The sequence below is a fragment of the Triturus cristatus genome, chromosome 3_2 (genome assembly GCF_964204655.1).
Source record: "Triturus cristatus chromosome 3_2, aTriCri1.1, whole genome shotgun sequence".
Lineage (NCBI taxonomy): Eukaryota > Metazoa > Chordata > Amphibia > Caudata > Salamandridae > Triturus > Triturus cristatus.
The window spans coordinates 341,672,668-341,695,033 of record NC_140584.1 but is presented as its reverse complement, the minus strand read 5'-3'; the positions used below and the strand labels follow the sequence as shown (position 1 = coordinate 341,695,033).

At 47.0% G+C, this 22,366-nt stretch overlaps 1 protein-coding gene across 4 annotated transcripts in view; it reads right to left on the bottom strand.

Moving 5' to 3' along the window:
- Positions 1-22,366, bottom strand: part of RUNX3 (RUNX family transcription factor 3) — a 460,239-nt gene that overhangs the window by 192,990 nt on the left and 244,883 nt on the right. The window contains exon 4 of one of the 4 annotated variants that reach the window (XM_085647821.1): positions 12,281-12,393. The exons of the other annotated variants lie outside the window; for them this stretch is intronic. The gene's annotated coding sequence lies outside the window, so the exon portion shown is untranslated. The remainder of the gene's footprint in view (positions 1-12,280; positions 12,394-22,366) is intronic. 4 annotated transcript variants of the gene reach the window in all.

Here is a 22,366-nt window from a genome sequence, read left to right as displayed (position 1 = left end):
AAGAGAGTGTCATAGAGTGGAGTGGAGGGGCGTAAAGTAGTGTGGAGTGGCAAGGCGTAAAATGGATTGGTGTAGAGTAGAGCAGTATAGAGTAGATGGGGTGGCATAGAGTGGCGCAGAGTGGGGTGAGTGTAGAGTGAAGTGGCGTACACTAGAGTGGCATAGAACACAAGGGCATAGAGTAGAGACATATAGAGTAGAGTGTCATAGAGTAGGGTAGAGTGGCATAGAGTAGAGTGGTGTTGAGTAGAGTGGTGTAGAGGGATGTAGAGTGTAATGGAGTGACTTAGAGTAGAGTGGTATACAGAGGAGTGGTGTTGAGTGGAGAGGCGTAACGTAAGGTAGAGTAGGTTGGTGTAGAGTAGAGTGGCAAGAAGTGGCACAAAGTGGAGTGGGGTAGAGTGGAGTTGTGTAGAGAAGAGTGGAGTGGGATAGGTTAGAGTAGTGTAGAGTAAAGTGGCGTAGAGTGGAGTGAAAAAGATTGGCATAGAGTGTATTGTTATAAAGTGATGTGAAATGGAGTAGTGTGGAGTAGAGTTGCATGTAGTAGAGTGGCATGGAGTAGAGCAGTGTGGTGTAGAGTGGCGTACAGGAGATTAGAGTAGGATAGAGTGGAGTGGTGTAAAGTAGAGTGGTGTAGGGTACAGTGGAATAGGGTAGATTGGTGTAGATTAGAGTGGAGTGGCCTAGTGTTGCACTATATGGAGTAGACTGGAGCGGTGTAGAGTAGAATGGCATAGAGTACAGTGATGTGGAGTGGCATAGAGTGGCACAGATTGGTGTAGAGTGGCATCGACTGGAGTGGTGTAGAGTGGCATAGAGCAGAGTGGTGCAGAATAGAGTGTCGTAGAGTGGCATAGAGTGGGTCAGAGTAGAGATGGATGGAGTAGATTGGGGTCAAGTGGAGTGGCTTAGAGTTGAGAGGCGTAGAGTGGTGTCGAGAAGAGTGGAGTGGAATAGATTAGAGTGGCACAGAGTAAAATGGCATGGAGTGGCCTGGCAGAGATTGGAGTGGAGTGGACTGGAGAGGCATTGAGTAGAGTGGAGTAGAGGACAGTAATGAAGAGTAAACTGGTGAAGAGTGGAGTGGGGTAGAGTGGAGTGGCGTAGAGTGAAGTGGCACAGAGTAGTGTGGAGTGGCATGGAGTGGTGTAGAGTGGAGTGAGTGGATTTGAGTGTCATAGAGTGGTGTAGAGTGGCGTAAAGTGTAGTAGAGTGGAATGAAGTAGCATACAGTAGAGTGGCATGAGTGGCATGCAGTGACAGAGGGTAGAGTGACAGAGTGGAGGGTGTGGAGGGCCTTAGAATTGGATTGTTCAGAATGGAGTGGCGTAGAGTAGAGTGGAGTGATGTAGAGTAGAGTGGTGTGGAGTGGAGTGGCATAGAGTGGAGTAGCATAGAGTGGAGTGGCGTAGACTAGTACAGTTGTGGGTGTCAGTCACTAAAGCATCAATAGAGATAGCAGATAGGGTGAAAGTAACATAAATAAGAAGCCTTATGCCTGTGTTAAAGGTAGGAAAGCACATTAACATCCAGAAATAATACTTAAATGCTTATAAAAAAAATAGTGCCTTGCAAAAGATGAGGAAGAAGACATGCACTTGGTCTATGCTCCAGGGAGGAGATAAGACAAGAAAGGAAGGGAAGCCTACAGGAGCTAAGCAATCGAAAGATTGCAAATGAGACTGACAACAAAAACAACTACTGGCATGCTGTGGGCGAGTTGTAAGCCCACTGAATTGTAAACAATACGTCTTCCAGCACAACGCATGTGCTCTGTAGGGAGACCTACTGCCACAGCTATTAATGGGGCTGAATATTAGGGCTGTATTGAGACTCGGGAGCTATGTGTAATTGAAAATCATTTTTAAGATCTCTTTTCTGTCTGGTACCTGTCACGTGCCTGGTACCTTTGTATCTGGGGTTAGATACTGAACACATCTCTGATACTATTGCTCTCTGACCTATTTTGTACTGAGTTCAGCGACTTAGGAAACCATAGTCTAGAGTGTATCTCTGATCCATGTTGGGGGTGGCATCCTACGGTGGAGCTGCTGCAAATTGTTGGATATCATATGTAAAGAGTAATCTCATTAAATTAGGTTTTCACCAATTATGGAATAATCCTGCTTTTATTATGGCTGACACAACTGAATTAATTAAAGAGGAATACTGGCTATAGAAAGTTAGGGAAGCTGTGTACATGCCCAAGTATGGCTTGATAACAATCAGTTATCTGGCTTCATGCCATACTAGGACCAGTAGCGGCCCGTGGAGGGAGTATTGCGGGGCAGTAGTGCGGTGCGGTCGGGCACAGGGTGGGGGTAATAAACTCCGGCTCACGGCCGACCGGAGTAATGTAAGTAAATAAATAAAACAAATTTCACTGCGTGCGCTCAAACGCATTTGGCGTTTCAGAGCGCGCAATGAAATTCGTTTTATTTATTTATTTACTTACATTAATTAATTAATTAATTCTTTATGTGTGTGGTTACTTAAAACCATTACAAAAATACAGCTTATGAAATGACAGAGTAAAATCTAAAAATCTAAAATAGAAAAGACAAGTATATGTGCACAACATTGTTAAAATTCTCCTTTGCTATCTTAGATAAAAACAATCAAGTGTCAATCAGTCTTGAATATTAAGTAAGTCTGTTGTGAAAAAGTGGCCAGAGGGCAGCCCCAGCAGTGCCCATCTAACAGCCATGGGGGAGGTGACCATCAGTTTTGTTCGAGTATAATGGACAAATTTGCCAAAGTTGTCCATATGCTTCACTGTGTCCAATGTAAAGAATCGATGGACTGCCTCCTTTACTGTGCGAGTGCCCAGTTGGAGGAGGATGGGCATGAGGTAAATTCTGCGGACTAGGCACAGCAGAGTAAAATACGGGCCAAAGACTCTTGTTTGTAGTTGCAAAGGCGGCACTCTGTGATGACCAGCTTTACTTTCCCTGTTGGATATAGTTCTTTAAGAGGGAGTGGATGTAGTCTAGCTGCTAGGATCCTATTTAAGGCTGGTCTCCCCACAGCCTGTGTAAGATGAAGTTTGAGGCTGGGCCTCTTGCTACCAAGGATTTTGTATCCAAAGTGCGAGAACGTAGATGTACTTGCTTTTTTATTGTCGTTTTAATAGTGGCATACTTGATTATGCTGGGGTCCCAATTCTCTATTGTAAGTTGCAAGAGGTCTTTGGCGGAGGCGAGACAGGCAAACCACGAATTGGCAGGTTGTTGGAAGATGCGTTTTATAACGGCCTTCATGGAGTTTTCCGGTGCTGCCGTTGTTTGATAAAAATATTTGGTCAAGGTCGCCATCTTTTCCAATTTTTGTTGATTAAGATTAAATTCCAGGTGAATTAAGTTGTTCCTGGTGCAGGCTGGTAGACGAAATAGCTTTTTATAAGCTGTGCAGTGTGTTTTTTCTAGGTCATTCGCAAATTTCCCTGGAAATGCCTGTTGCGCATAGTTGAGAGATGGTAGTAGTTTCGCCCTCAGTACTCTTTGAATGGCCATTGTTGTTGGACTATCTGTCAGCGTATTGCATCAATTGGATCTTTGTGTGCCCAATCCTGGGGGTGGCTAAAGTGGCTTCGTGCAGGGCTTGGCCCATGTCGGCTGTTTATAAGTTGAAAAGCATCGGGCCAGGAGGCAGCCCTGCGTTTGCCCCCAAGCCGTGGCGATTTTCTCTGTGGCAAACTCACTCGAGAGTTTGACCCTTACCCAGGTTCGTGAATACAGTGATCTAATAGCTTGTAGTAAAGACGGGCTGATGTTCCAGCAAGTCAATTTCTGCCAGAGGATGGTGCGATCTACCCCGTCGAAGGCCGCTGAATAATCGATAAAGTAGGCAAAAAGCGGCAGGGTTTGATGGGCCACTGCTTGATGGGCTAAGTATGACAGGGCGATGATGTTGTCCACAGTGGAGCCCCCTGGTCTAAAACCGGTCTGAAAGAAGGGCAAGAGGCCTTCAATGCCGACCCAGTCCACTAGTTCCGCCAGAAGAGTGCTTGCATAAGCTTTGCCCTCAATGTCCAGCAGGGCGATCATGCGGTAGTTCCTGGGGTCAGTGTTAGGCCCTTTTTAGGTCTCGCCTGACCCAGCGCATGTGCTGGTCTGGCGAGACTAATTGAGAGGGCACCAAAAAGTGCTACCAGGCCAGCCTAGAGCTACAGTGCATGTGCGCGGGCGCGCGCACCACGCTTTACCGCGATTACTCTCACTTTCGCGGCCGCATGGCCGCTTTGATGTTTGATCGTTATCGCGTTTGCGATCACTTTCACTTTCACGGCCGCACAGTTGCTTTGCATAGCCAATAGGTCTCGCTTTTGGGACCTTATAAGTATTTAGTTAGGCAACTGTTGCATGGCTAAACACTTATAAGGTCCCAAATGCGAGACCTATTGGCTATGCCAATGCTTGTTATATATTGGGTGCAGCAGTGATCCCCTCCAGGAATCTGGAACATCCCCCAGGAGTCTGCATTCGGCGTATAACTGAGCCAAATTTTCCATCCGAAAGTCTGTATCTTCCCTGAAGAGGGAGCCTGGCAGACCGTTGGGGCCAGGCGCCCCATTGTGTCGAATCTTTTTTAGAGTTGTACCAACTAGTCCTTTACCTAGGAGGGCTGGATCATCGAACAGTATGGTAGGTTCAGCTGTGGCATTGCCAGTTTCCCCTCCCCTATTGTTGTGGGACTATTTGGAGGAGTTGTGTTTGAATCGTCCGAGTACAGGGTTTTCACGTGGGCTACCCAAGTGCCCGCATCAAGTGGATTGCCTCTGTTAGTGCCCCGTGAGTAAGGTTGTTTAGGTATTGCCAAAATTCTTGGGACTTACACAGTGCCAGCAGCTCAAAGATCTTCAGCCATTTTGCCTCTGTGGGTTCACGTCTTGAATTCCAGACCTGTTTTGAATGGCTTTTTGCAGCTACATGGAATTTGTATTTTGGCAGACTCTGACCCATATTTCTGATAGACTCTGCGTTTGGCGTTTAATTGTTCGGCGCTTTCCTTGATCGCTGGGACGTGTCCTAGGCTATGAGAAGAGTCTACGGGAGTTCTGTATGTGGTGCTCCCCCGAAGCAATGAGGCTAGTTTGTAGGCGAAATGGTCCCATTTGCCTATGATACCCCCATTATTTAAGCCTGTTTGCCAGCCAGTCCACATTTGTTTCCAAAAGGCAAAATTGTTGATTGACATCGGCCCCCATTTAATTCTTCTGAGAAGTTTATGCTGTTCTTCCCCTTTGGATGCCCAAATGCAGCAGAGAAAGTGGCGAATGTCTGCTGTGATGGTTAACTTTAACTGTACAATTAAGGCGGCATGGTCGATTTCTCTCTGTGGGTGCACAGTATAGTTTGACATAAGTTTTTGTAATCTCTCACTTAATAAAATATAGTCTATCGTGGTCTGATTGTTATAGTGGGTGCAAAGAATGTCCCAGCCTTATACTTTAAGAATAAGGAGTGCGTTGTTGCCAAATTGTATGCCTGCATAAGGGCGTTGAAAATTGCAGAGCTCCCAAAGCGGTGGTTTTGCGATACAGTATCCCCTATTTTGTGTGTATTTAAGTCCCCAAGAATGATGGATGCAAACTGTAGAAGCAGAGTTTCAATCTGAGTTATCAACTGCGTAAGCTTATCCTCAGGACCAGGCCCATGGGGGTTGTAGTAGAGGTTAATCAGAAGTATTGATAGTGGGCCGTCCACCGTATTAAGGCCTTTCAGGAGTTCTTTATCTCTGTAAATGAACTTTCAATGGGTGCTTAATGTATATGGGGATCCCCCTTGAGGGTCTCCCAAATATGTTACCTTTGGTGGCAGGTTTGGAATATTCTGCATAGCCTCTTATTTATTTACTTACATTACTCCGGTCGGCCGTGAGCTTGAGTTTACTACCTCCCACCCTGCCCCTCCCCTGTCCCACCGCCCAACGGCACTCCCTCCACGGGCCGCTACTGACTAGGACGCAACCTTCTTTATATTTCAAGTTTAGGCTAGGAACCCCCCAACCAGGAAGCTTTGGGGCAAGCCCACGCACAATAATGGACTTTGTGACAATAGTATGGGGGTTAGTGATGTTGTCCTCCTTTTTATGCTCCTTTGTACAAAGTAATTGGCTGCCACTAATATTTAACACTTTTGATGCTAAACGTCCTATCACCTCACTTGCATTTTGTTAAGTACAAGCTGCACCCGGGCGACAAGCGATCCCTTCAGTACAAGTTCCACCCAGGCTACAAGTGTTCCCCTCAGTACAAGCTGCACACAGAATACAAGCAGTTCCCTCAGTACAAGCTGCACCCAGGCTACAAGTGGTCCCCTCAGTACAAGCTGCGTCCAGGGTACAAGCGGTCCCCTAAGAACAAGCTTCACCCAGAATACAAGTGGTCCCTTCAGTACAAGCTGCACCCAAAATACAAGCGTTCTCGTCAGTACTAGCTGCACTCAGAGTACAAACTGCCCCTTCAGTACAAGCTGTACCCAGAGTACAAGTGGTCCCCTCAGTACAAGCTGCACCCGGGTGACAAGCGGTCCCTTCAGTACAAGCTGCACCCAGAATACAAGCGATCCCTTCAGTACAAGCAGCATCCAGAATACAAGTGTACCCCTCAGTGCAGGCTGCACCCAGAGTACAAGCGGTCCAATCAGTACAAGCTTTACCCAGGCTACAAGCGGTCCATTCAGTACAAGCTGCACCCAGGGTACAAGCGTTCCATTCAGTACAAGCTGCACTCAGAGTACAGGTGGTTTCTTCAGTACAAGCTGCACCCAGGCTACAAGCGGTCCCTTCAGTACAAGCTGCACTCAGAGTACAGGTGGTTTCTTCAGTACAAGCGGCACCCAGGCTACAAGCAGTCCCTTCAGTAAATGCACCTCTGTGATCACACTGCACTCCTGTGCAAAACGTGATCAACTGACAACAAATACCCAACATGAGCTCCAATCACACAGCAGTGTACACTTTACGCTCTAGTGTACAAGCAACACCTGGAGTATAAATTTCACCCTCAATATCAGTAACATCTAGAATATAGGTGACTGCCCGGTGTCAAAGCAGCGCCCTACGTGCAAACTTCACTCAAAAGCACAAGTAACAGCCTGATTGTAAGTAACAACCATGGTTACAAGCGGTATCCCAGGTACCAGCTGCAGCCAGGTATAGGTAATACTCTTAGTAAAAGTAACACAGCTGCATACAAGCTGCACCCAGGTATAGGTAACTCTCGACTGTAAGCATCCCTGCGTTCAAGCTGCACCCTAAATAAAACCTTCACCACTAAGTATGAAGAACCGTCAAGTGCAAGTAACACACGATGGTGCAAGCAATATACCCCTTCCCCCAGTATCCATAGAAGCAAGACAGGGGCAGGGCGTTCTCTTACTTGGCGACCAAATCCTGGAACATCCTACAGCACATTAGGACAGCCGGGTCTCTTATGGAGTTCCACAAGAAACTGAAAACCTGGCTTTTCAACTGAACCTTCTTGCATTGCCTGCTCCTAATCAGCGCCTGCTCCTACTCAGCGCCTGGATACCCAGAAGGGTGGCAAGGCCGCCCTCTAAACATCTACGTTACATTACATTGCATTACCTCTTCGAACAAGCTGCTCCCATGGGCACAAAATTCACCCCGTCTACAAACATCCCCTCCTAGTGCAAACCGTCCCAGGTAAAAGTGGTCTCCAGTTCTAAGGTGCCCCTAAGTATAAGTAACATCCCTACATGCAAGCTGTACTCTAGCGCAGGGCCACACCACCTACCGGCAAACCCCCAACTGTCCCCACTACAAACTTCAGTTTACTAGATCCCAGGTTCAATCTTCACCCATGAGTAAAAATATCAACCAGAGCGCAAGTGACGCCTCTGAACGCGCGAGCCATCCCTGGCGCGAGCTGCGTCGCTGCGTCGCTGCGTGCAGGCTGCAGCTCACGGCACGAGCCGACAGGTTAGGCTGAGAGCTCAGCGGCGGCCTCTGTTATTATCTGCTCGCTTTCCTCGCCTCCTCTATTGCATGACTGCAAACGGTCCTGTGTGACTTGCACAATTCGTCAGTTTCCAAGAGGGCGCGCGCCCATATTATCGCAGATCTCTTCCTCCGCACAGAGAGATGCTTGTCAGGCCGAGGCAGGCCTAGAAAAGGAGAAGTAGGCAGGAAGCGAGGTTTATCTTCAGATTTCCTTCCGTCTTCTCTGCAGTAGGGCCTCCTCGCTCGAGAGGGTAAGATTTATGGAGTCTCCTTCGGAGCGGCTGCTGCTGCAGGCAAGTCATGAAAAGAAGCTTTTTGAGTAAAGCGACCCAGGTTTGGGCTGGCATTGCACCCATACATACCTCCCACCCTCCTGGTGCCCAAAGGATTCCGGGGACTTGTTGGCACCTTGGTGGTGCCCTCACCTACCAAGGGACACCATGTACCCCATTAATTCAATGCAAATAATGTCCGTCAGATTGGCCTGCAACATTAACGGCTTTTGGCTTTAAGCTAGTCCTTTGCTGGTTTAGGGTCAGTTCACAGCAGGTGCTCACTTTCCTCCGCATTATCATCTCTAATAATAAAGATGTGTTTCTAAAGCAGTATTTTGGAGGCCACCTTCTAAACTACTGATCCTCCCTCTCAGTTACCTTGTAAAAAAAGTTCTGGACACTTACAAGCCCTTCTGCACTGCTCATGGTCATTGCATTTGGGTTGAGAGGGGACAGCTTGCCTGGGCGCTTGAGTCATTCATATCTGCCCTCTTGGGCCTCTCGCTGTCAGGTTACACAATCCTAATGAATGAAAATATTGAGTGAATAAAATATCAAATGCCCTAAGGAGACATGATACTAATGGCCTGTCCTTAATACTACCAATGAGATCCAGTAGAAACTCCAGCTCTGTGGGATTTCCACTGTGGAAGAGCGCACTAGCACCATGTCCCTCAGACTACTTGGGCGAGCAGCTCATGCATGGGTCTGGAGTTGAGTTTCATGGCGGTCCTTGGCCTCCTCAGGATAGCAGCTCATGCATGGGTCTGGAGCTGGGTTTCATGGCGGTCCTAGGCTTCCTCAGGATAGCAGCTCATGCATGGGTCTGGAGTTGAGTTTCATGGCGGTCCTTGGCCTCCTCAGGATAGCAGCTCATGCATGGGTCTGGAGCTGGGTTTCATGGCGGTCCTAGGCTTCCTCAGGATAGCAGCTCATGCATGGGTCTGGTGTTGGGTTTCATGGCGGTCCTAGGCTTCCTCAGGATAGCAGCTCATGCATGGGTCTGGTGTTGGGTTTCATGGCGGTCCTTGGCCTCCTCAGGATAGCAGCTCATGCATGGGTCTGGAGCTGGGTTTCATGGCGGTCCTAGGCTTCCTCAGGATAGCAGCTCATGCATGGGTCTGGTGTTGAGTTTCATGGCGGTCCTTGGCCTACTCGGGATAGCAGCTCATGCATGGGTCTGGAGTTGGGTTTCATGGCGGTCCTTGGCCTACTCGGGATAGCAGCTCATGCATAGGTCTGGAATTGAGTTTCATGGCGGTCCTTGGCCTACTCGGGATAGCAGCTCATGCATGGGTCTGGAGTTGAGTTTCATGGCTCTCCTTGGCCTCCTCAGGATAGCAGCTCATGCATGGGTCTGGAGCTGGGTTTCATGGCGGTCCTAGGCTTCCTCAGGATAGCAGCTCATGCATGGGTCTGGTGTTGGGTTTCATGGCGGTCCTTGGCCTACTCGGGATAGCAGCTCATGCATGGGTCTGGAGTTGGGTTTCATGGCGGTCCTTGGCCTACTCGGGATAGCAGCTCATGCATGGGTCTGGAGCTGGGTTTCATGGCGGTCCTAGGCCTACTCTGGATAGCAGCTCATGCATGGGTCTGGAGCTGGGTTTCATGGCGGTCCTTGGCCTACTCTGGATAGCAGCTCATGCATGGGTCTGGAGCTGGGTTTCATGGTGGTCCTAGGCCTACTCGGGATAGCAGCTCATGCATGGGTCTGGAGCTGGGTTTCATGGTGGTCCTAGGCCTACTCTGGATAGCAGCTCATGCATGGGTCTGGAGTTGGGTTTCATGGCGGTCCTTGGCCTACTCTGGATAGCAGCTCATGCATGGGTCTGGTGCGGGCTTTCAGTGTGGTCCTCAGTCTTCTGGGGCTAGCCGGCCAAGCGTGGATCTGGAGTGGACTTTTCTGGTGGTTCCCTGGGACTAGGAGCTCATTCATGGCTCTTGCAAGGGCTTTTTCTCCCATTATCATGTAGTTTGAACTTAGCCCAAAGGCATCAGAGCACTTTCAATGAGCACCAGATTCAATTGCATGAACACAAGATTCCATTGCGCAAGGTCATTTTTTTTAGGCACAAGGAGATTAAATGATTTGCTCAGTTTATTGAGCCGATGCCGGGGCTCAAACCATTTTATCGAGTTCCAAATTTGGTAGCTGTAGCCTGTAGGACTCCTTTGCTTCCATTACTGGCTATTAGGGTGTTCATTGCTATCCGCAGTCTACTGGGGTTGGCAGCTCATGCACGGGCCTGGAGTGGGAGAGCACTGTTCTTCAGAGTCCACTGAGGCTAGCAGCTCATGCACGGACCTGGAGTGGGAGAGCACTGTGCTTCTGAGTCCGCTGGGGCTAGAAGCTCATGCACGGACATAGAGAGTGATAGTATTGTGCTTCTGAGTCCACTGGGGCTAGCAGCTCTTGATTGGAACTAGAGAGTGATAGCACTGTGCTTCTGAGTCCACCTAGGTTAGCAGCTCATGCACTGACCAGGAGAGGGATAGCACTGTACTTCTGAGTTCCGTGGAGGTAGCAGCTCAAGCACTGGCCTGGACTGGGATAGCACTGTGCTTCTGAGTCCACTGGTGCTAGCAGCTCTTGTTTGGAACTAGAGTGGACTTCCAGTGTGGTCCTTAGACTACTTGGACTAGCAGTTTGTGCATGGGTCTTGAGTGGGCGAGCACTCAGGTCCTCATCTAAGGGGCTCACAGCTATCAGTGTGGTGTAGGCTAGCATGAAGCTAGATGCTTCTCACCCTACAGACTCTCATACGGGTAGTCTATGTGTTGTGCCTCAGTCGGACCCATATTGGCAAATGTTGCAGATGTTTAGAGAAAATATTGTAAGCGATGGATGGACAGACAACTGTTCTAGCACCTCAGTAGACCTGGCAGGAGCTCCACTGAGCTTGTAAATCACAATTAAGGTAGTGATCCACAGAGTACTTCTTCGAGAGTGGCCAAAGAGATCATGTTTATGGAATGAGCTTTTTTTTTATTGTTATTTTACAAAGTTTTTATATAGCGCGAACTTGACCCAAATCGGGTATCAGAGCGCTTCACATAGCACCAGTTGCATTACATGAGGATACATTCTTTTTTTTGTGTTAGGCACGGGGAGATTAAGTGCTTTGCCCAGATCACAGGATGTTCAGCGTCATTGCCGAGACTCGAACCCAGCTGCCCAGATTCGAGGTCGACTGCCCTAGCCATTAGGCCAACTCCTCTCCCCAAGGCAAATGAGGCAAAGGTTCAGTCTATGAGGTTAGATATGGGTTGTAGGTTAACTTGTGCGCATTCCTTCTTTGTCAGAGAGGCAAGTTTGGTATTGGTAGAGGCTGGGAAGGTCTTGGCTGATTGAGGTGGGTATTTGTGAGGTATGGGGCAATTGGAGAAAGATGAATTTGGCAGGGAAGAGAGGTATTGATGGTGGAGGAGGATAAAGATCAAGTCTAGTGTTGCATGTGTAGGTTACTTTGGGTTTTGCATGTGTATATTATAAGGAGTGTTACCAGTATGAATCTTGTCACTTGTTGGTCATGTAGAACATGGCGCATGTTCATCACCGATGACATTGTACATGTAGATCAAATAGGTTACTCGTTTATATCTTGCAAGGTGTTACAGGTACTTACCTTCACTTGAACACAGAAGTGCATAAAATATGTCTCAAATTTTGGATTGTGTAACCTCAAATAAATCAGCTCTACTTAATAACTTTATATTAAAAAAAAAGATAGCCCATTTAGGGGTAAATATTTTGTCAAAAGTAAAGTGGTCGTTTTTTTAATTCCTGAGAAATTTCTGCACTTTTCTCTATTGTCAGCCACATTTTTTATGTTCATTTAGTGAAAATTCGAATTCTGGTGAATTTCTTTCCATTTGAGGTTGTATGCAAGCATAAACTGGCAAAGTTAATTCAAGTTCACAAATGTTTGATGAATTTCGTGAACTATAAGCTCTTCACAAATATGGAAACACTTTTCAAAAATGCAATATTCACTAAACTTCTTTTGGGAGAATATTATTTACAGCCTTACACTCACTGAAAGGTCTGAGGCGGTCATCATTCAGATGTTGTGCTGACTGGGCACTCCCAGCAGAAGCCCCACGCACTGTTTATGGGTTGGGAGAATCCAACTATGTGGTGCACATTTTTCTGCGAAAAAAAAAAATATATTGCTTACTATCCTGTAGATCAAAGCTGGCTTTAGCACTGATATCACCTGGCACGACAATCATTTTTTGCACCCCCCCAAATGACCTCTTCCTTCAGGGTTTCCCTCACTACAGCAGTCAATCTGTGCCCCTCATCTCTCCATAGCCTCTCTCTCGCTTACATTTCATTTGTTTTATAGTGCTATTTATATGTGTCGAGTGTCACAGCACTTTAAATCACACATTATTCAGAGACAATGAATCATACGTGTGTAAATTAGTCTATAGGAAATGTTGCAAACGACCACGAGGATTATAAGGTGCAGGAGTCACATGTCATTAGATACTAGTATTATATAAATACAATGGTTCTGTCGGGGAAGTTTCAATTGCTTTAGGGTGTTCACAGTATAAATACATTACATGTAACACATATCCATAAGTAGAATAAAACACACCCAAGCGAAATTTTCAATCGGCGATTATTTTTTAGAAAAAAAGGAAATAACGAATAAACAAGGCTACAGTTATACAATTGAAAGATTTGTGAAGAAGGAGTGACATGTAGTGGTAAATACAGACGATACACTGTAGTATGACAGATAGAGAAATCACAAAAAGGTTATTTTGGGAGGATACAAATTTTGATTATGTCCATATGATTGTTCACATATGCTTCATCATCATGTATAAGTTAATTTTTGAACTGAAGCATTGTGTAGACTCATAGTATGCGTCGACGTTTCGACCCTATGTAAAGCGCAATATTTAATAAGCGTCACGGCGGGTCTTCCTCGGGACAGGGGGGTAGGTATGTAGCCCTACGCAGAGGGTCAAGAATCACTGCGCGTGCGTTGGGTTTCTTAGTCCAGCAATAACGATATGATTTAGACCTCAAAAAGATAAAAGAATATTGGAGGTCTGGGAATAATTTCCAAGGGTTAATCCTTATGGGCCAGTCGGGTGATTTACACGATCTGGTGGATGCACGTCTCTCCAGTTCTCAGTCCGATGCAGTGGACTTTTATCTTTTTGAGGTCTAAATCATATCGTTATTGCTGCATCGGACTGAGAACTGGAGAGACGTGCATCCACCAGATCGTGTAAATCACCCGACTGGCCCATAAGGATTAACCCGTGACGCTTATTAAATATTGCGCTTTACATAGGGTCGAAACGTCGATGCATACTATGAGTCTACACAATGCTTCAGTTAAAAAATTAACTTATACATGATGATGAAGCATATGTGAACAATCATATGGACATAATCAAAATTTGTATCCTCCCAAAATAACCTTTTTGTGATTTCTCTATCTGTCATACTACAGTGTATCGTCTGTATTTACCACTACATGTCACTCCTTCTTCACAAATCTTTCAATTGTATAACTGTAGCCTTGTTTATTCGTTATCTCCTTTTTTTCTAAAAAATAATACTGATTGAAAATTTCGCTTGGGTGTGTTTTATTCTACTTATGGATATGTGTTACATGTAATGTATTTATACTGTGAACACCCTAAAGCAATTGAAACTTCCCCGACAAAACCATTGTATTGATATAATACGTATACCCAGGTTCTGAGGGACACCGGGTCACCCCATTATTTTTTTTAAATTAGATACTAGTAGGCAGTATATTTTAAGAGTGGGTGGATTGGGAACGCACAAATTCAGGATTTAAAAGGTACCACAGTGTTTTGGGTCACTTTACTAATAAAAATGTTTTCCACCCAAAGAAACCAGTTTAGCAACATTAGGATAATAAAAAATTTGGGGAAAAACATAATGTTCTAACCTAAACCATGCAGTTTCCACGCAGTTCTTTGATGACAGTTCATATGCCACTGTGCCATACTAGGATTGTAACTTATGAACCACAAGGAAGAAAAGGATCTCTGTGACAATAGCAGTAACCCACTGAGCTATCCACATAAAATACAGCTCTGTGATCTGCAAGGTACACGTTCCTATGCAGCGGGCATATTAACCTTCTGAACAACTTTATGAAGACTCAAAACTGTCACTAGAAAAAAACTCTGATCTCTCTTAAGCAGGAACATTAATAACCAGAGTTATCATTACATTTTTATTGTTGCCTGAAAGCTGGTGAACACAAATGGAACTGCATCAGGTGCTTTTAAACTCATAAATTTTTCCTCCACACAGTGCCCGCGAGCTCAGCGCCAGGTGCGGCTGCACCGGTCACACTACTCTAAAGCCAGTCCTGCTGCAGATGTCTTGCTTACCTGGCTGGTGGACCTCTCATGCCTGCGCGGCCTGGGAAGGAGGGTGGCTGTGGTATATGTGCCGGCTCGGGCTGTTTTGTGGATGTGACCGATGTACAGACATTCCTGCACCCCTGCCATGGAGCGTGTATCACTGCAAATTCAGTGTTATCTTTTTACATTCATCAAAGGATACCATTGACAAGGGCCGCCATGAGCCTCGGGCGTAATACAGGCACCTTCAGTCACTGTGAGGTGGTGACCAGGTGGTGAGAGGGGGCAGCGGGGCAGGGGGTGGGGGGGGATGCGGTATTAGCCCTAGGGTGACCAACTGACATGGGTGCAAATTCAGGACAGTGAGTGTAAAAATTCAGGACAAGGGGTCAAAATTCAGGACAAAAATTCAGGACAGGAGGTCAAAATTCAGGACAAAAGGTACGTTTTATAGACACATCAGAGAAGGTTGCGCAATAGTATATAAGTAAGTAAATAGACAACTACTAAAGTACAAGTGAAAATAAGTTTACATTAGGTTGAGACAATTGTGCACTTTATGGTTTGTCAGTGTGCGCGCAGCTTTAAGCAAATGTGCAGGTCTTTTTGTGGTAACAAAACCGCCCCCACCCCACCCCACCTTTCCAGCTCCCAGAGAAAACGCCTGATGCCCGGTCCGGCCAGTCCGGCTTCGATACCACCCTCCAATGGCGCCCCTTATCTTCACATAGACCCTCTCTCATATGTATTTAATTTCTTCTATAGTGCTACTCATCCCAAGTCTGTGGGGCAGAGTGTTGGAGTGCGTTGCAACACACACATATTATACAGAGACAATCACTCATATAAATGTTAAAGTCAAGGTATAGGAAATGTTGCTTAAGATAATGGGGCTTACAATGTGTAATCATACTTTCATCCATCATTCAGTCTTTCACCATTCATTCTGTTCTTCCATCTGTGTGCCACTCCATGTCCATATTCAACCAATTACAAACCTATCCATCCCTCCATCATTTCACTCAGCCATCCCTCCATCCACCCTTTAACTCATCCATCCATTATCCTTCCATCCACCCTATCCATCCGTATACTCATCCATCCACTCTTCCACCCATCCATCCATTCACTCATCCATCCAGCCATTTACCTATCCAGCCATCCTTTCACTTATTCATTCATCCATCCAGTCACTCATCCTTCCACCCATTCACCCGTTCAGCCATCCATTTACCCATCCCCCTTTCACTTTCAATTCCCCTTTCACTTAGCCATCCATCCTTCCATCCACCCACCCATCTACTCATCCACTCATGAATCCATCCATTGAACCTATCATTCATCCATCCTTTCCCTCATCCATTCATACTTTCTCTCATCCATCCACCCTTTCACTCCTTCACTCATCTATCCATCCTTTTGTCCATCTACCCGCCCTTTCACTCACTCATCCAGCCTTACATCCACCCTTTCACTCATCCGTCCATCCATTCACCCTTTCACTTATCAATTCAGCAATCCACCCTTTCACTTATCAATTCATCAATCCATCCATCATTTCACTCATCCATCTACTCATTCTCTTGCCTGTCATCCACCCTTTCACTCATCCATCAATCCATCATTTCACTCATCTATCCAGCCATCCATCCACCCATCCCTTACTTACTCACTCACCTTTTCACATTAATTATGAGACCCATCAAGAACTCCACCCTCGCTGTACTTCCTAAAGCAAGGGGTGGGGTGGGGCAGGGTTCACTATGCCCCTGCACTTAGGCAATCTGAAAAAGTGGAAGGCATGAGTCATGCATGATGCACAGTGCCTGGACATGGGGCGACTGTGACATAGTGTTGTTTCCAGAGCTTTAAGTGGGATGTAAAAACTAGGGGGGTCTCTCCAAAAGGGTGTTTAATGTAATAAAATGCGTGGCTTAAAACACATAAGCTAAAAATCTGTGCTTAATATAATGTGCCGCCCGACTGGTATTTTTGTTGCTTGTGTCATGACATCCAGATATATAATACAACAAGTAACGTTACACTTGGAACAAGTAACGTTACAACTACAACAAGCTAGAACTATTGGCTTTGTCAATGGTTGTTGCATAAAATAAAAAAGCAGCAACCATGGCTGCTATACTATAACTATAATCCTTTCCTTTGAGCTTATTTCACCGCCTTCCTTTGGTTAACTGGATTCTCAGGTAGCAGCAGCTTGGGCGTTTGTGCACTTCCATGAGACAGAATGCCCTGCCCTGGACCGAGGCTGGAGGATGCCACCACATGCTGTGCCAGCCCAGACTGACCCATTGTCATTCTGTATGTGGCGATCAGCCCCACACGGAATGACAATGGGCGGTGTGGGGATGCTCTTGTACTCTGAGGAGTGGGAGGCGGCCCCATCAGGGAGCGGAGGTCTCTCGCAGGGGAACAGATGAGTTCTCTGTAATGCCTAAAATTACGGACAAAAGGCGTCCGTAAAAAGGATCCTCACGGACAACGGACGTGAGGTCCAATTTACGGACTGTCCGTGAAATTCACGGACGGTTGGTCACCCTAATTAGCCCCCAGCCCAAGACAAATGACTATGAAAAAGGAGACTGTCGTTGGCCCTCACCGCATTCTACTGGAGGAGGGGCGGGGCATCTGATCAGGACAGATGGGCACCCCGACCTGTGTCCATAATTCAGGTGCGCCTCCGGGCCTCGTGACGAACTGAGCGCAGGTGCCCCATCGTCAGCAGATGACGAGGAAGGGGGGGGGGGTATAGTGTCGCTTGCCCGGATGTACCTGCGCCCTCCCCCTCTGGACACCCCACGTGACCCTTGAACACCTCAGAAATGTCCGCAGGTACCGCGGTTCAACTCCGCGGAATCTCCTGCCTACAAACACCAAGCTGCATTAATGAACGGCAAGGACACGGAGCTAAATCACTGTCAACGGAGGACACGGAGCTAAATCACTGTCAACGGAAAAGAACGGAATAGAACGCAGCGATGACTGTTAGCTTTAAAAAGCAAGTCACAAAAAGATTCGATTCTAAATCCCGGAAATAAAACGGAACGGTATCTTGGGCAGGTTACTGCTCGTATTATTCGATAACTGCGATTAGTTCACTTATATTGACATGATTGATGGGGACAGTGACGCTCTCCAATTATGTATTTATGATGATATATAAAATAAAAATACTCACATTTATAGTACTCAGCAAAAAACAAGAGTAACTGGACTAGATAAAGGCAATAATAATAACGTGGCACTAATTTTATTAATGATAAAAAAAGGCTGCGGTTGTATAGCTGTAATAGTACTATTATTACTTTAATGATTATAATAGTAATAATTACGGTGGTAGTAATTGTATCAATAATAATAAAGACGGCAACACGAACAATATTTATAATTATTATTACATTAATTATGATAACGATAATAATAATAATAAAATTACTTATTATTATAATAATATTATTATTATTATTATTATTATTATTATTATTATTATTATTATTATTATGACAATACGTACATAACATCTATGTGCGTGATTTTCAGGGGAAGCGGAGAGCACCTGACAGAGAGTCGTTAGTCATCATCTCCACTCGTACAATTATGCACAGTTAACTAACAGAATGTGTATTTCCCGCCGACGCGCTCACGCCCGCTCGTGCCACTGTGCGGCCAGTGCGGCACAACACCCAAGCACATACGCAGACACGCCCGAGCCCGCTCGTGCCACTGTGCGGCCAGTGCGGCACAACACCCACGCACACACGCAGACGCGCCCACGCCCGCTCGTGCCACTGTGCTGCCATTGCGGCACAACACCCAAGCACATACGCAGACACGCCCGAGCCCGCTCGTGCCACTGTGCTGCCAGTGCGGCACAACACCCAAGCACAAATGTAACACACGCATAGCATATGCTATCATATATCACGCAGACACGCACGCCGGCACTTTAACGTGTACATTGGCATACATACTCAAGGGAAACTGGCAGGGAACTATACATTCGCATATCTGTAACATAATACACAAATAAATACACGCGTGCAGCGATACACAATCTAGCAGACAACTCGCTATCTAATTATTAACTATAGATTTATAAGCATAGCTCCCACAGTCACAGGAGTAACACTCGTATGCACAAAATGCGCAGAACAGACATGAGCACACATGGTAACATCTGTAGGGCAACGCTTAGCCCGATGTGGAAAAAAACGACACCCAGGGTCTTATATGCACGCAAACTACACATACACACACCCAAATACGAGCGCCCCCACCCCAAAAATATATATGGTCATACTAACACACACACGTATTCACACTTGTCAACTCCCATCTACATAAAATTCACAACAGACATATATCTCACACTACACCAAAATGTAAAAAATAAGACAAAATATACCGACACAAACAACGCAGACACCGAAGCCCGGACACGACAATACACAAACGCGCAACGTTTTCAAACCGCTGGCGTCGGAACGCAGTTGAACTACTCCAAACTATTGCAGATTTGGAAACAACGCTTTCAGTGTGTCTCCTCGTCAAACTGTCGCCTCACATAGGAAAGCAAAGCATGCATGGGCCAAGGAGGGTGGGAGTGGCCCCGCCGGAGTTCACCCACGAAAACACCAGGACCCCGTCAAAGTGTGGTGTGTGGCAGCGCAGCGCTTTAATGACACCATCTGCCACAATCACATCAGACTGGTGCTACGAAAAGAAACTTTCCCTCTCAATTTGCACAGCCTCAGAACCCACAGCTGCAGGGCTGTGTGGTGCGCACCAGACACCGGAGCATCTTTTTCTGTAACGCGCTCCAAAGAATTAAAAAAAAAAAGCGCGTTGCCTCTTTAGTAGCGCGCGTGCAGGCGGTAGTTGCGTCGTTGCATTATCTCTGGGGGCTGCTTGGTGTTCTTTGCTTTCTGCTTATGACACAAGGCGCTCTCGGGGGTCTCTGCAGTTGCCCATGACACCAGCTGCTGCCTCACCTCGACCCCATTGACACACAGACACACAAACATAGTGCTGTCAGGCTAAAACTGAGAGGCACTGTACAGACACCCTTCCGGTGGGCAATGACGAGAGATCGCCTTGGCAGCCGCTAGTGGGCGCTGTAAGCTCGCTACAGCAGTCAGTGCAGACTATGTGTGTGCATGTCAACGGCAAGAGAAGTTGTAAGAAAAAATGCTCCAGGAAGTGAAAGACGAACAAGGACTGCAGCTAGTGAGTGGTTGGAGGGTATCCGTGCTGTGCTGCTCGTGCCGGTGCCGCGGGGCACTGTCTGCTGTGCCCCTTCAGTGAGATGTCAGCGGCCACCTCATGGCAGTGCGGGGCGAGTGCTAGATACCCTCGAAAAACAAAGCGCTTGAGCTCTGCGCTTCCCCGACAGGCCGGGGCTGTGACCCCCCAAAGAGGTCACATTGTGGGCGACTCGCGCCTCAGTTTATGTGCCCCTGACAGACAGCAAAGCCGCCTCTAGACTATGCCACTATGCGGCGTGCCCCTCACAAACACACCACACTGAGCACTGGGGCCCATCAGCGAGGCCGCCTGGTCTGCTCTACCCTCTTAAAGCCGGAGTGTGCCCTACCAAAGAGGCCGCCGTGTGGGCTACACATGCCCCGGTGCACTGTGCACCCCTCGGAGAGCTGACCGCGCCCTTCTCAATGAAACCAGGCTGTGTGCTATGCCCTCCCCACAAGACCTCACTGTGCAGTGTGTGCGCCCTAAAGCGGTCAGGCGGAGTACCGCGCCCCTTCTGAGGAAACCAGGCTGCGCAAGGTGTCCCCCTCCCCTAAAGAGGCAAGGCTGTGTGCTGTGTCCATCTTAAGGAGACCAGGCTGTGTGCAGTGTCTCTCTTAAGGAGACCAGGCTGTGTGCTGGCTCCCTCTCAAGGAGGCCAGGCTGTGTGCTGGCTCCCTCTCAAGGAGGCCAGGCTGTGTGCTGTGTCCCTCTTAAGGAGACCAGGTTGTGTGCTGTGTGGCTCTTAAGGAAATTCACCGGACGACTTCCTCATGGCAAATGCAAGTCTCTGGGAGCAAAATCAACACATTCCAGGCAGAGGCGCAACTAGAGCCAAATTTCGGGAGGGGGGGGGGGGGATGGGACGGGCTAAGAAAAAAATTCGGGTGGGGGGGCTGAATCTTTAACAAATAGGCAGAGTGGAGCTGCAGGGGCTCTTAGAAGGGGTGAGCAATAGGCAGAGTGGAGCTGCAGGGGCTCTTAGAAGGGGTGAGCAATAGGCAGAGTGGAGCTGCAGGGGCTCTTAGAAGAAGTGAAACAACAGCAAGGCCTCATTAACATGCACATGGTCTTTTAAAGACCTGTGAAGTGCTCGGGTGCGGTGTGCCCCAGAAGCTGTCTCATCCCGGGTTGTCACACACGCTGGGGGTGGGGCTGAAGCCCTTTGAGTCCAATGGGTGTTGCGCGCCTGATTCCAGGTAAGACCTGTTTGTGGTCCCATATAATATGAGTCTAAAAGACATATGGACAATATGTATCCTTCAGCATTCTAATGTATTTTGTTTAAGAATATCTCAACCGTCAGATGAACCCATGATGATGACGGGAGTACTCTCCTTTTTCTGAATTTGTTTCATACATATTTATCTGGACCAGATTATAAGTCCGATCGAGATATTCTTAAACAAAATACGTTAGAATGCTGAAGGATACATATTGTCCATATGTCTTTTAACCCATATTATATGGGACCATACACAGGTCTTACCTGGAATGTGTTGATTTTGCTCCCAGACACTTTCGTTTGCCCTGAGGAAGTCGTCGGGTGAATTTCCCCATGCCGAAACACGTGTTGGCTACTGGCTACATTAGGAGATGTCATCTACACCAACTTATCCACTGTGAATTTTTAGATAATATAACTACGCTTATGACAAAGGACAAAGGAAAACAAGAAAATAAAGAGAAGAAAATTATTTGAGAACATACAGAATCTGGACATCTTATTGGACTGATGATTTGATATAGTTCAATTTTGAATGCTTATTTGTTTTTTGCTCGAGGACGATATTCTGTTTACTGTATATCTGCTGTGTTCTTTTGGTCACAGAGGAATTTTGGGACGCAGGTGGCCGTTTCCATTTTGTTCCCTAGAGCAACCTTGAGAGAATCTTGATCATACTGTTACTCAAATATTGTTTTTTGCGCAAGGTGTAACCTAACCACGCTTCGAAGCTTATTATGGCTCTAAAGGAGACCAGTTTGTGTGCGGTGTCCCTTTTAAGGAGACCAGACTGTGTGCGTCTCAGCTAGACCAGGCTGTGTGCTGTGTCCCTCTTAAGGAGATCAGGGAGTGTGCTGTGTGCCTCTTAAGGAGACCAGGTTGTGTGCTGTGTCTCTTTAAGGAGACCTGGTTCTGTGCTGTGTCCCTCTTAAGGAGACCTGGTTGTGTGCTGTGCCCCTCTTAAGGAGACCAGGCTGGGTGCTCTGTCCCTCTTAATGAGACCAGGCTGTGTGCTGTGTGCATCCCAAGGAGAGCATGCTGTGTGCTGTGTCTCTCTTAAGGAGACCTGGTTGTGTGATGTGACCCTCTTAAGGAGACCAGGCTGTGTGCTGTATCCCTCTTAAGGAGACCAGGCTGTGTGCGTCCTAAGGAGACCAGGCTGTGTGCTGTGTTCCTCTTAAGGAGACCAGGCTGTGTCCCTCTTAAGGAGACCAGGCTGTGTGTGGGTTCCCTCTTAAGGAGACCAGGTTGTGTGCTGTGT